Below are 14,362 nucleotides of genomic sequence, written 5' to 3' on the forward strand. Positions count from 1 at the left end.
CTGATGTTTTCAAAACAGATACTGCAAAGCGAATAAATATTCATGTCTGGGGGAGACCCTAACAGACACGAAATGAGTATGGCCCTTTTTAACAGTGCCACAGATTAAGCAAGGCAAGGACACTCAGAGGACATCAAGATGTAAATTTTTTCTTTGAAGTTTCTCAGATGGCTAAAAAGTGCCATTAAAATCATCACGTCAAAGAAGTCAGGGCCTTAAAAACTTGGCTTTTATTGCACATAAGAAAATCTGACTACAACCCATGATCAGCACTGTAGTCTTTAACAAAAAGAAATAAAAACAGTGATTTTTTTTTAATTTGACTTTATTATAAATCAGGAATGTATCAGTACAACTCACTTAGGATTTTAACTTTAGTGTTACTTGGGAATCATTTCTGCACCTGTCTAAAAAGAGAGTCTGAAAAACATTCACTGTGCTTGAGCAATCCGTGACACTCATAAAACTTTTCTTCAAAACCTGAAAATCTTTATCAAAATCAAACATCCTGCTCAACAAAACCGAAATTATGCTATCACTTATCAGCTCCTTCCAGTAGTACCACCACAGAACCTGCAGAACCTGGCACACTCCTCCCACACACTGGTACAACACTAAGAATCACTGAATAGTTTGGGTTTGAAGAGACCTTAAAGGTTATCTTGTTCCAACCCTGCAGGCAAGGACACCTTATACTAGAGCAGGCTGCTCCACACCCCACCCAGCCTGGCCTTGAACACTTCCAGGATTGAGAGTTCAGGAACATTCAGTGTGGTTTATAATGGCCATGACTACAGGGGTGCAGAGAACAAAACATATTCACTGCAGGGCTCAGAGCTGAAGGAACTATTTTAAGGTCATTACTGGGAGACCCAAACTATTTAAAGGTTAGCTAGTTATTAGTAGGTGCTCTTGCTGACACTGCTGATAAAAATCCCAAAAATACCATTACAAGGCAACACAAGAAACCACTCACACCTCACACACGGAAGGTCTGTGCTTAATATTCCCACTTCTTCATTGCAAAGCCACAAATATCACAGGCTTTGCCAGCAAGTTAAAGATCTGTTCTGACTCCTACTAAAGACATCAGGGTTGTGCAGTTCCTCTGGCCACTGGGAAATTTTTGGCAATACCCTCAGCTAAGCATTCACAGCAGCCATAAGCAGCTCTAGGAGGCCTGGAGAACAACAGCACAGGGACAGTTTGGAAACACTTCTGTAATCAAGGCAGTGTTACCTCACAACAGTGTTCCACATGCAGACACACAGCAATGCTACAGCTGAAACTTCTGATTATTTTCCATGCACAAAGAACATGGACCTGTTTGAGTGGATCCAAAGGAGGCCACAAAGATGCTTCGAGGGCTGGAGCCCCTCTGTTCTGGAGCCAGGCTAGGAGAGCTGGGGGTGCTCACCTGGAGAAGGGAAGGCTCCAGGGAGAGCTCAGAGCCCCTTCTGGCACCTAAAGGGGCTCCAAGAGAGCTGGAGAGGTTCTTGGGACATGGGCCCATGGGAGGGACAGGACAAAAGTGAATGGCTTCAGACTGACAAGAGAATAAGGTTAGACCAGAGATTTAGAAGTGCTTTGGTTATGGAGATAACATTAAACCTGTATTCAATAATCTATTTACGCTGTGATTTTCAAAAATCACTTTCATTAAGTGGATCTGAAGCCAAGAGAGGTGTTTTATGGGCCTTGGTACAGAGTGAATGATTCAGATCTTTCTGAACATTTTCAGATCCCATCTTCCCATCAGTGTTTAAGCAGAGACTAATCCCACAAAGCTTTGTCTGCAGTAAATACTTGAAGGCGCTTATGAAACTGATTTAGCCCCACATTTAAGGCAGAAATAAATCTGGAAGACACTCTCCCCCTTTGACCACTGAAGATAAAATACAATTACAACGGAGGGGAAAAGGCAGGAAGGAAAAGAGTAAGTTCACTTCCAAAAACATACATGGTAGAAAAAAAACACAGACAGGGTACCCAAATTAAGCAATATCAAGCAAATGCTTAGAGAAAAGGGAATTATTTCCACCTATCTGCATTGATCACACACATTTGCTTCCACTGACAAGAACCTAATCCAAACCCTGCCTGTTCATCTCAAAGTGGTTATGAAGCCATGTGTGGGGTGCATTCAACATCCTCTAAGATGAACAGAATCTGTTTTGCATGCCAATATCCTTGGAGAGAGCAATATTCATGCAAGATGATTCAAGCTACTCTTCAGAGCTGCAGCACTCTGCCTCCCCATTGAAGCTCTGAATGAGCATGGGCAAGAGAGATCCATAAACCATTTTTCCTAGAGTCTATAGACAGTTGGTTTCTTAACACTCACGGAAACATCTTCTTGGGCATTAACAGAATGACTTAGAAAAAAGTCTGCTTTTTCTCTTTAGAGCTGAGTTTCTTTTCAAGCTGTGTAACACCACTTGATATTTAGTTTAGCTACTCAACCAAGCATCAGCCTTCAATGTATCCAAGGTGCAGAATGGTTGACTAACACAGACCATTTCACTTGTTTGGGCTTATTTACAAATACCACTTACATACTGCTGGCATTTATAATGACACCTGGGATGTTGCTGACACACCACTACGTTTGTAAAGTTGGAGTTTACAGGCACAGTGGATTCTAAGAAACGTGCTGGGGAATACACACAGCGTTTCCTTTGACTGTAACTAGAATAGTTACTTTGACTATATCCTATCTGAATAGGGAAAATAGCTTCAGAAACAAGCTTTAGCAAGGTTAATCCCCCACTGATTTTCTTATCACTCAACACTATTTCACTCAATTACTTTTGTCAACGATTTTCTGAAAAATTTCCTCCTGACCATATTACAGGGTTGCTTAAATTATACTGTAGAGACACGCTCATGCATACACAGAACTTCACATGTTTGTTACTACTGTCGCCTACTGATTTGTTATTCCAAAGCCCACAGCCTCTAATACTACACTTCAGTCCTGGAAACCTTGACATAGTGTTTGATGACAGAGAAATACTTGGTTTGGTTTTGTATGTATCTAGGCAGACTATAAGGAATTTACCTTACAGTGGTAGCAGAAATAGATGATTTATTCAACTCTGCAAAGTCAAAGGAGTTCTAACCTGTATTAACATGCCCTAAGCCTGGAAGTGTCCATGGCCAGGTTGGATGGGGCTTGGAGCAACCTGGGATAGTGGAAGATGCCCATGGTAGGGGGTTGAAACTACATCACTTTTAAGGTCCCTCACAACCCAAATCATTCTATGATTCTATAATAAAACACTAGATCAGTGTACAAGTTCAGATTACTAGTAATTTGCGAGAAAAAGCTTGGATTCTTACACAGAACTAATAATATAACTTCTAATCAAACACTGTCAATTGTTCTGTCTAAATATGTTTTAAACAACAAACTGTAATTATTCTATCTCCTCCCTCCAAGCCCAAAATCATACACCTTCGGCCTGGGGTTTTCCCATTATTTAACAACAAGAGGTTTCATTTATCTGCCTTTATCTAAAAATGCTGAAGAGCTTAACAAACATTAATTAATCCTTGCAATGCTCCTGGTGAGGTAGGTAGGTATTGTTATCTCTGCTTTACAGATGAGAAAACCTGAATTAAAAATGGTGATTTGCACCATTTCCCAACAGTAGTTTTACAGTAAAACCAAGAGCAGAAGAAAGGAGCAGTGACTTGTATTTCCCTACTCCAGCCACCACAGTATACATTCTGTTTCAAACCAGCAGGACTTGACACTTTGACACGTGTGAGAAAAATATTCTGAAAAACAGTGTTAATTTATCATTGGCATCCTCCTTTCTAAGAAAATACAGACAAATACATCTTTTACCCAGATTGTACTTCCATTATTTCATTATGAAAATGAGACAAAATTGTATCCTCTTCATCTGGATAGCTGATGAATTCCATCTTCAAAAGGAAAATCCACACTTCTTGAAACCATATGAATTGTTTCTCTTAACTGAATCCCTGATTTCCTCTTTTCACTTACGTTTCTTAACAATTTCTATTTTTTCCCTATTCTCCTACCTTCTTTTCTCATTACTTCATGTTGTACTTTCCTTGCCTTAGTCCTTGTTTTGTTATTTAAATTTTCTTAATGCTACAACAAAATCTACAGAGGATTGACTTACACACAGCACATCAACTACTACCTTGATGGGTCAAATATCAATTTTTCCTGTCTCAAACTACTCTTGCTTCCAACCTGTGTATGAACACATCCTCCATCTGACATTCCACAACCTCAAAAACTCTTCTTTGCCCATTCTGCCATACTCCTCATTAGAAAACCTCCAGTTTGAATACAGTCATTTCTTCAGGGTTTCAGAAGCAAAAGCTTCACAGTTTTCTTGCCTTATTTTCCTTGTCTAATCTCCAGTTTCACTTCCCCTGGCTATTTTCACAAATTTAAGAAATCTGTCCTCTGTAAAAGTGGCCATCTCTGATGTTTTGTAAACTAAGGTGGCACAATAAACGTTTCTGAATAGACACAGAGACAACTGAAGTTACAGAAACTTGTATTAAAATACAAGTTGAGAAAATATTTTTTGACAAAACAACTGCTAAATGCTTTTGAAGTCATATGATTTTTCTGTGACTTGATTTCTCTTATTTTAGAATCAGCATGAAAAGTTAAAGTAGACTTTTTTTTAAACCCCACAAGTTAGCACATCTTGTTTGTACTGCTTGCTCTAATGAAGTGAGCCTACACTTGCCAGTGCACAGTAAAAATAGGTAGCTCTGTTATTCATATACTCTGCAAGCAGCATCTTGCAGGCTCTGAGAACTTGCTCTCATCATATGGAGGCTGCAATAAATGTTCAGCCACTGTTTTCTCCTTCAGCTCTCAAAATTACAGCTGGATTCTTTAAGCATTACATGTGATTCCTTGCACTTTAAAGCTTCTGAACTACTTGAATTGCAAGATACATAAGCTCTGCCCACAGACACTTTCTGGCTCCCACTGATTTCATGCTACAGCCAGAAAAGTACCAAATCCTACTTGTTTCATGGAATTTGCTGGTCAGTGGATACAGCATCCCTCCAGACACTGCAGCTGAGCAGGATGTGTATCTGCCCCTGCAGCACACAAACCCCATCTAGTCCTTTTTCATCACCACACAAAGGTGACCTTTCAGAAGAAGCTGCTATACTAAGTATTTTATCACGACAGGCTGAGAGAGCAGGGGGTGTTCAGCCTTGGGAAGAAAAGGTTCAGGAGAGCTCAGTGCCCCCTCCAGTAATTAAAGGGGCTCCAAGATAGCTGGAGAAGGACTGAGGACAAGGGATGGAGGGACAGAACAAGGGAGAATAGTTTCACACAGACAGAAGGCAGGGTTAGACGGGATATTGGGATGGAATTGTTCCCTGTGAGGATGCTGAGGCCCTGGCACAGGGTGCCCAGAGAAGCTGTGGCTGCCCCTGGATCCCTGGAAGTGTCCAAGCCCAGGTTGGATGGGGCTTGGAGCAGCTATTGGTTACTATTTGTTTCCATTTTGAGATGACTTGCTAAAATTTTCTCCATTTCTGCATGCACAGAAGTCAGGAGTTATTTAACCACTGTAGGCACAAAAAGTTGCTTTTTTTCTTTTTAATATCCACTAAGGTTACCAGTTCCTCTGCGTTCAGCCACTAAGAGAATGATCTGAAATCCCACAAAAACTTCAGATATGCAGCAGAGATCAGGAAGTCTCATTATGAGAGGCCTCTCAGCACATTAATCTCACTCTCCACTACTGTCATTTACTTCTTGCTTGATTTCCAATGTTTTGGCTTTTCCTTTTTTTTTTAATTTTGGTGGATTCTTATCTCGAAAGTCACACAGAAACTGCCACAGAGCAAACACTCTCCAGTGCTTAAAACCAGTTGGAACCCACAGAAAATCAGTTTCAGTGAGACTCCTACTCTTTTGTGTTTTCCCTTTTAGATATATCAACCCTATCTGCATTCTAAACAGTCATTTTCCCTAACAGTTTATGGTGAAAGAATAGAAGATAAAATTGCTCCTGAAACTCTCTAACAATTAATTTTTTACCTCTTTATTACGTTAAAAACCCATTTGCCTCCATAATAAATGCTTTGTGAGGAGTATAATGAATTACCCCTCTGTGTGTATGAAGACCTTGAGTGAAGCTTGGTTCTGCTCTTCTGAAGCCTCTCACTGGGCAACATCAGACCAAAGCATGAGCACGAGGTTCTTGGGCATCAGAGCAGCACCGGGAACATCAGACGCCGTGTGTAGGTGTATTAGCAGTCCTACCATCCATCTGTCAGAAATCTTCGATGTTCCTGCACATCACCCACTGGCAGAGCTGTCTGCCAAGCAAAAATATTATGAAATGTTCATTATATCCTCAAATCTCCCCCCCTTCCTGAGGAGGAAATGGAAAAACCTGTCTCTCCACACACACAGGCTTCACATTCGTTACCAAGAAACGGTGAAAGACTTTCAAATTCACCCAGAAAGAAAATCTACCAAGAGACCAGGACTGCAAATTTAGATTTATTCGAGCAAACTTTACTTACCAGAGGATATGCTGACTTTTAGTTCACATATATCTCATTTTTAAGGTACGTTAAAGACAGAGTTTACAATTAACTGAACAGACAGCGTACAAAAGGCTTTTAGAACTACACCATATGGTCGAGGGAAAGGAACAATCTGGACTATCCACATTTCAATCTGCAGGCTTGTCCACCTCTATAACACGTTGTATTGCTGTAATAAAATATTAAGATAGATATTTTCACTTTTAAAATTCTATCTTTTGCACTACCAGGGAGCAAGACATCTTACAGTCTAGTGCATTTAATAAATATTTTAACTTTTATGATTTTGGCTTGCTGAATCAGATATAGTCAATAAAATTCCCAATTCATTTAAAACTCTAGTTCCAGAAGGATATGGGTGGGTATTCATCTTATGCTTCAGGGAAATAAAAAATACCAGTTTATACGGGGTATACTGGCAGCAGTTAACGTAACAGATGACACATTCTTGGAAATTAAATAAAAGCAGAAAGAAAATACCCATTGTTGCTCAGTGAAGGACTAATCACATGGTCACAGCTGGAACCAGTGTAAATCATTCATTAATAAAATTCTGTGTAGTAGTCACTTTTTTTCTGCTTTTCAAATGCCAATAGAAAAAAAGACCTCATTCAATTCTTTGCAGAATGGAGACATAAGTATTTCATAGTAACTATTAGACTTACTAAATCTTTACAGAAAAAAATGTCTGCAAGGAAGGCATTGTTGGCACCAAGGAAAAATATAAATACTTCTCTATTTTACATATAATCCCAGACACAGTCCAAAGAGATACTTGTTTCAATCTGTACTGGCCTGAATTCTGATCACACAGAATCCAAATTTTGAGAAAAAAAAAATCACCTGAAGTTTTTGTAAGGCACATTTTAAAAATTAAATAATATAAATGCAGCCTTGTGCATCATATCCCTCTATGTGAATTCCAAAGTTGCACTAGATGAAATGCAGACACTCCAGAGAGATCATGCAATACTCAAGTATTCCATGATTACATATTCTTGGATATAGAGATCACAGGCTTATGGCCAACTCTGCCCTGAGCAAGAGGTTGGACTAGGTGGCCTCCAAAGAACAGTTCCAGTCTGAATTACCCTATGATCCCATGTTCTTTCACACTATAGAGTTCTCTCTTGAGCTGTGACACTTATTTTCTCCTAGAAATATATATACACACATATATATAAAAAATATTTCAATTTTTATATTTCATTGCCCCCAATAGCAGGAGAAATCCTCACACAATCTGTACAACTTTACAGGTAGTGGGTTATTAAATCACAAAAATCAGATCATCCTTTGCAATTGTTTTGAAAGCAACCTCCTGGTATCTAAATTCTAGTATACTCAGTGTCCTACTCACAACACCACAGGATAAGAGGCCTGTTTTTCTAATCCTTTTGGAGAAACTACCGAGAACAGGAAATACAGACTATGCCATTTGATGCTTTAAACTGCCACAATATAAATTAAATAGGATAGGTTTCCCTCCACTCCAAAAGAAAAAAAAAAAAAAAAAAAAATCAAAACCACCCTATTCCTCATCATCTGGTACAAACACGGCAAGAACAGAGCACTTAAAATTGTCAAGATATCCTTTAATTGAAAGGTTTCTTTGCATTTGAAAGCTAAAAATATATTATCTCCCTCCTTCTGTGCCGACTAAGCAGTCTGAGCAAAGACTTAAAGCACTCTGGCTTGAGAGGATATTTGGGTTTTACTGCAGAGCCTGCTAAGGACTTCCCAAATCTCCCCCAAGCCAGGGACCCCGGGAACAGGGCGGCGTAAGCCGGAGGGGACGCGCGGGCGCAAACTCCAGCGAGCGCTCACATCTCCACACGATCAAAGGATCAACTGCTCTGCTCTTCACTCTACTGCAGTTATTCCTACCTCACAGTGACACCCTCAGCACAGCGAGATGCTTGATAGGAAACTGGTTAAAAGAAAAAAAAAAAAAAAAAAAAAGAACCCCCCCCAGTTTTCAAGTAATTAACTTCAAGTGGGAAGAAGTGACAGTTCAAAGCACTGTGGCTGCTAAGAGCATTACTTACACGCAGGAGGAAATCGCTACCTACGAGAACCTGAATATGGAAATTAAATGTAGCAATTTTGTCGAATTCAGAAAGAAAAAACACCCCTAAATATCGTGGTAATTTCTATTTTTACAATTATCTGTGCACTGTTTGTCAGAACGGGTAAAATCAGAAAGCAGGAACGTAAATTGAGCATTCAAGTGCCACAGAAAAATCTGTACCTAAAGCAACAGCAGAAAACATCAGCTCTCACACATGTACAGGCCATGATGCAGACAGGCAGCTTTTCTATAAAATACCATTTTCTGCTCTTCCTCTCTACAAACAATAAACATACTGTCTTTTTGGGAACAGAAAAATACAGTAGCAGAGATCTTGACTGGCCAGGACACACAGGTTAAGTTTATTTCATGTTGTTTGATGATGTGTTTCCATGTCAACAATTTAGCAACTCATGACTTTTGCCCAGGCTGAGCCCCCCAGCTGGTCCTCATCAGATTTGTGCTCCAGACTCTTCCCCAGCTCCCTTTTCTCTGGACACACTCCAGCCCCTCAATGTCCTTGTCATGAGGGGCCCAAAACTGAACACAGTATTTGAAATGTGGCCTCACCAGTGCCAAGCACATTATTTTAATTGCTTCCATGCCTAATTGGCACTATCTGGAAGTTCCCAGCAGCCAGGTGAGGTCACCATTCAGGCCATTGGGTTGGCAGCTGTACCTCCACCAAGCAACACCAGACACAGGGGCCCATAGCTCTGCACTGTTCCCATGGCCACTGACAATCAGGAAAGGCTAGCAGCATTAAAACATATATAAAAGTTCTGAAAATATACAACTATCAATCATTTTTCCTCGTCAAAAACCCAGTACCCATCTCTAGGTAGACTGGTTCTTTCAAATGAAGTGTGACAGGGTAGGGGAAAAAAAAGGCAGTATTTAGTTTAGCTAGGAAACTTGTGACAGATATAAGCTAAAGTTAATACTAGGAAAGCTAAAATTTATCTTTACTAATCCTTCTCAATGGAAACAATAGGACAGAGTTAAAAATGACAAAGTTAAGATGAGGGAATACATTTGGGGGCGTAGGAAAAGGAGACACAAAGAGGCACATGGGGAAAGGCTGCTGCCACCTCACCTACAGAACAGCAATTTATTTCCATCAATTCTTTAAATCACTGTAATGACTTGTTTTATGTAGACAAGCATCAGAATTTTTAATTTCAGTTGCTACTACCTGAGTATGCACACAATAAGTTCAGGCATTTACATTTCTGGGCTGATCTACACTAAGTCAGAAGTAGCAGTCATCTACGCCAAGAGGCAACGAGCAAGTTAATTTCTTTAGTTTAGAGTATTAAGACATAAAAGTCCCCACTATAGTTACATAAATGAAGATAAAGTTATTTACAGAAAATAAATAAATATTTCTCAAACATGCTGCTCCTCTGCAGCAGAAAAGAAGCTACTGCAGAAAGAATGATGCTGGGGTAGAGAAAGGAGAGCAAAACCGTACCAAGAGTGAATTTCACGTTGTAGGGAGGAGTTGATGAATATTTTTGACAGTAACAGAATAAAAAGGAGCTGGGCTTAATAAAATAGCTAGTTTACAACCTAAATTTTATTAAATTTGTATTATAACTTTTTAATTGTATATTAAAATGTGGCTCATATTAGGCACCAAATAGCTTCTCAGTGAATGCTTTGCTTTCCTTAGCAAGACAAATCTTTAACACCAACTGTAAATACCAAAGCTGTCTCTCACACAAATGCTTTCAGGTTTGTTTTTCTTTCCTCCTGTTTTACTCAAAATATGCAGACTTGGATGCCTACAACTAGCACATAAACCTGAAATATGGCATTTTAAATCCCTTCACTAAAAGCTGAGCACTCAAATGGGCTGAAGACAGAAGCTGGAGCAAAGGCAACTACTCCCTCGACCAGCACCAACAAGGATTTACTCCAAGGATCAAACCCCCAGAGTTTGGAGTGTCTCAAATTCAAGCCCTAATTCTTGCATTTCTAAGGTGATACATTGCTGCTCTGTGATTTTCCATGAGGTTGGTGAGGTTTCTTTGAAAAACCAAAACCAAGTGGTGAGCTCATGTGCTGGGTACAGGGGGGTGCTCTCAAAACGCTCACAGCGTCACTTTTCATCTTCTAAGACATGAATTCATGTGATCTTTGAACAACTATTTATTTCACACCAAACCAGATATCTCCCTAAAGCCTACCAATACAGCCTGCAGGCATATTTCTTAAATAAAAGTACTGAATCCTTGTATACTTAAAATTTGCATAGCAAAGGGATGAATCAACTATCACAGAAGTAGTAACACTCTGCAGCAACTGCTTACCTCTTGCAGAAGAAAAAAATTCCCTCTTTACAGGATTTAGGTAGGACTCTACAAGTGCTTTTCTTCATGTTCTACAACTCTGAGGAATCATTTTCTTACAGAATTCTGACAACTGCTGTTCAGGCTCTTCAATGCTTCAGTTATGTTCACAGAATTTATATTTTGCATGTGTAAACTTCTTTACTTGTAGATTTTATTTATTTCTGCCTAAAGGCTACTGGGATTGTACATACCATTTCAATTAAATTACATCAGTGAGGCAATTATTTTGTTGGAATGTTCCAAGTAACTTTTTGTACTAATTTTTGATGCAAAAAGATGTATTTATTATAACCTAGCAAACTATTCCAGCAGCACCTACATTAAATTATCAGTAAAAGAAATATAAGGTGTTAGATAAGGCTGCGTTTGACAGAATTAAATCACTTTGCTCTGATTAAGTGTTTAGGAAATAAGTACCTATATTTGAAAATAGGATTTAAAAAAAAACAACAAGGTGTGAATTCCATAGAGTTGTTAGAGCAGAGGAGTAACTTCATTTTACCTGAAAAACCAGAAACAGGTAAGCAGTGGAAGAAAGTCCAGGATGAGAGATTCTGCTCACATGATCATTTGAGAAATATCTGAGGTTAAATTAGCTCATTTTACATTAATGAATCATAAGTAAAGCTTTGCAAAACCTCCTAGAGGAGATTTACTGTGAAGCTAATGAAGGCTACCAACACCTGATACTCTATCTCCTGCGATCTCAAAAATTCTTATCTGCTACAAAACTGAAGTCAAAATATTAGTTAGCTTAAAATTTTCTAAGAAAAGGCTGTTTTCCAGAAAAGCACGTGGCTGAAACAGAGCTGCTGTTAACCAAAGGCTTCTAAAAAATACACCAGGTCTGCTTCTGCCACCCTCTCTTGAACTTCACCTACTCGCATGAGAGCTCCCAGGACTGGGCTCACATGGAATAATCTAGATGTTAAATTATATATTTTGATATATTATATAACAGCCATTACATAATAATAGTCTTTGTTACCTAGTTGATGTTTAGAAACAAATATTATATACATGTCTATTTTATATAAGAACATGAACATACATGCTCCAAACATGTCCCAGCTTTATATTTTATATATATTTTATATTCACACTCCACGTGAAGCCACCAGCACTGTCCCACACTGGCACAATGACATCTCCTAAAGAGAGCCATGACAACTAATAGAATTATACCAAAATACCACCAGCTGTATTTATACTGGGGATAGTCTTACCACGATTTTTAGAGACCTGCTCTGCAGCTCAGGAATTAGCTGTATAGCCTCAGCCTGGCTACTGTAATTTGTCACTTTCACCTAGTGAAAAATTCCTCCCACTCTTATCCTTCACAGGAGATAGCTCAGATTTAAATTGGTTTAAATATGGTTCAGGTAATACATACTCACATGATTCCTTTTTTTTTCCCCTAATATTTTATCTCACCAAAACCAACTAGAAGATCTTTATGGTTCTTTCCAACCCAAGTAATTTTGTAATTCTGTGACATGAAAATAATTGCTTTTAATATTAATAATTATGTTACTTCCTTCCATCTCCAAGTGGAATTTTACGGTTCTTTTGCTAAGCAAAACTCAAACCTGATAACTCAAGGAGCTTTCATATTAAGACCTCATGTTAACATCTTCCAGTTGAAAAAAAAAAAAAAATTGTTTTTACTTCTTTCTCCTCAAATTCAGCTAATCCAAGGTCACCCACCAGCTCATCACATCTCCATCAAACATGGAATATTTGGCACAAGGAGGCTCAGACCCATTTTTTATCTTATTTTTTACTAGTTTTGCTGTATTTACAGGAATATGAAATGAAACATTGAGACTTCTGAAATAACAGAAAGGTAAAACTTTAAGGAAGCTGCATACACATACTTTAAAATATACATGGTAAAAATTATATACTTAATTACATGTATGTATACACACTATATTTTTTAATGTATTACAAATTATACATATAAAAAAAACTATTCCTATCCTGTGTAAATTTGCTATTATCATTTACATTTTATTTTCATTTAAATCAAAGTTCTTACAGCTGTGGTTTTAGGGAAGATAGCAGCAGCACCCACTGTACCAGAATGCTGGGGAAAGTCAATTCTAGTCAAATATTTCATTTTGACTGAAGTGCAAATCACTTGAGCTGAATGTGTATGAACTAATTAGCAAAGCAGGTATTCCCAAGCTGTGACAACTTCTCACTCCTCAGGCTACCCAACAGCAGATACTTCACCACTTTTAATGACCATCATCCCACAAGCAACCAAATCCTGTTTAGCCAATGAAATACGAAGATTTTTTCAGAAACGTTCTTAAAGTTCATTATTAATACTGAAGTGGAAGTTAGCACTCAAAATATTTTGAAGAACTACCCTCACTTTTGTGCTGAAATCACCAGAGGTATGATTATGGCATGCAAATCCCTTTGGATTAAATGCCCTCATCAAAACATCTTGCAGGTACGTTAAAAATTGAAAGGACATAAACAACTCTGGCAGCTCAGAGCTCGAGTTGGTGATCTTTGCAATTCATAAACATCGACACTTGGGCAGGTTTGCAGGGGAATACAACCAACTAATTATTATCTTTTGCTTAAGGGCACGTACAGTGAGCTCTGCAGGTACTGCCACTGCTTTCAGCCTAATGTATTGCCTCTTCAAGTCTTTCAATATAACAAGTTGCTGCTGTTCTCTAAAGCATTTCCAGTGTTGCCAAACTGCTTTATATTCAAAGAGAACACACTGAACCTTCTGAAAGATGTTGCTTAGGAAGAAGCAGCAGTTACAAAACATATGTGACTTGCAAATAGTCACTTTATATTGGTCACTGAGAGACAAAACCACAGCATGGTTTGGGTTGGAAGGGACCTTATATCTCATCCCTGCCACAAGCAGGGACACTTTCCACTATCCCAGGCTGCTCCAAGCCCCATCCAACCCGGCCTTGAACACTTCCAGGCATGGAGAAGACACAGCTTCTCTGGGCAACCCTGCCAGGGCCTCCCCACCCTTACAGGGAGGAATTCCTTCCCAGTATCCCATCTTACACCGTCCTCTGTCAGTGTGAATCTGTGTCCCCTTGGTCACTCCATGAACACATAAATAGTCTGTCTCCACTTTGTATGTTCCCTTCAGGTACTGGAAGTTCACAATTTTATCACCCTGAAGCTTCTCTTTTCCAGGCTGACCAATTCTAATTCTGTAAGATTTTCCTTGCAGGAGAGGTGCTCCATCCCTCTAATCATGTTCACCTATTACTTAGAGCACAATCTTTTTGACAAAAATGTTGATGCTTTATAAAACAAGAAAAATGTGCAACCTGGCAACTTTTTACATAAGCTCCTTAACTTTTCA

At 38.9% G+C, this 14,362-nt stretch overlaps 1 protein-coding gene across 10 annotated transcripts in view; it reads right to left on the reverse strand.

Moving 5' to 3' along the window:
• The window catches only part of QTMAN (queuosine-tRNA mannosyltransferase), a 171,253-nt gene that overhangs the window by 128,183 nt on the left and 28,708 nt on the right, over positions 1–14,362 (reverse strand). Inside the window, exon 1 of one of the 10 annotated variants that reach the window (XM_088168392.1) lies at positions 6,129–6,338. The exons of the other annotated variants lie outside the window; for them this stretch is intronic. The gene's annotated coding sequence lies outside the window, so the exon portion shown is untranslated. Of the gene's footprint in view, positions 1–6,128; positions 6,339–14,362 lie in introns of those variants that run through there. 10 annotated transcript variants of the gene reach the window in all.

This window comes from Sturnus vulgaris, chromosome 7 (assembly GCF_052056855.1).
Source record: "Sturnus vulgaris isolate bStuVul1 chromosome 7, bStuVul1.hap1, whole genome shotgun sequence".
In the NCBI taxonomy this organism is placed as follows: domain Eukaryota; kingdom Metazoa; phylum Chordata; class Aves; order Passeriformes; family Sturnidae; genus Sturnus; species Sturnus vulgaris.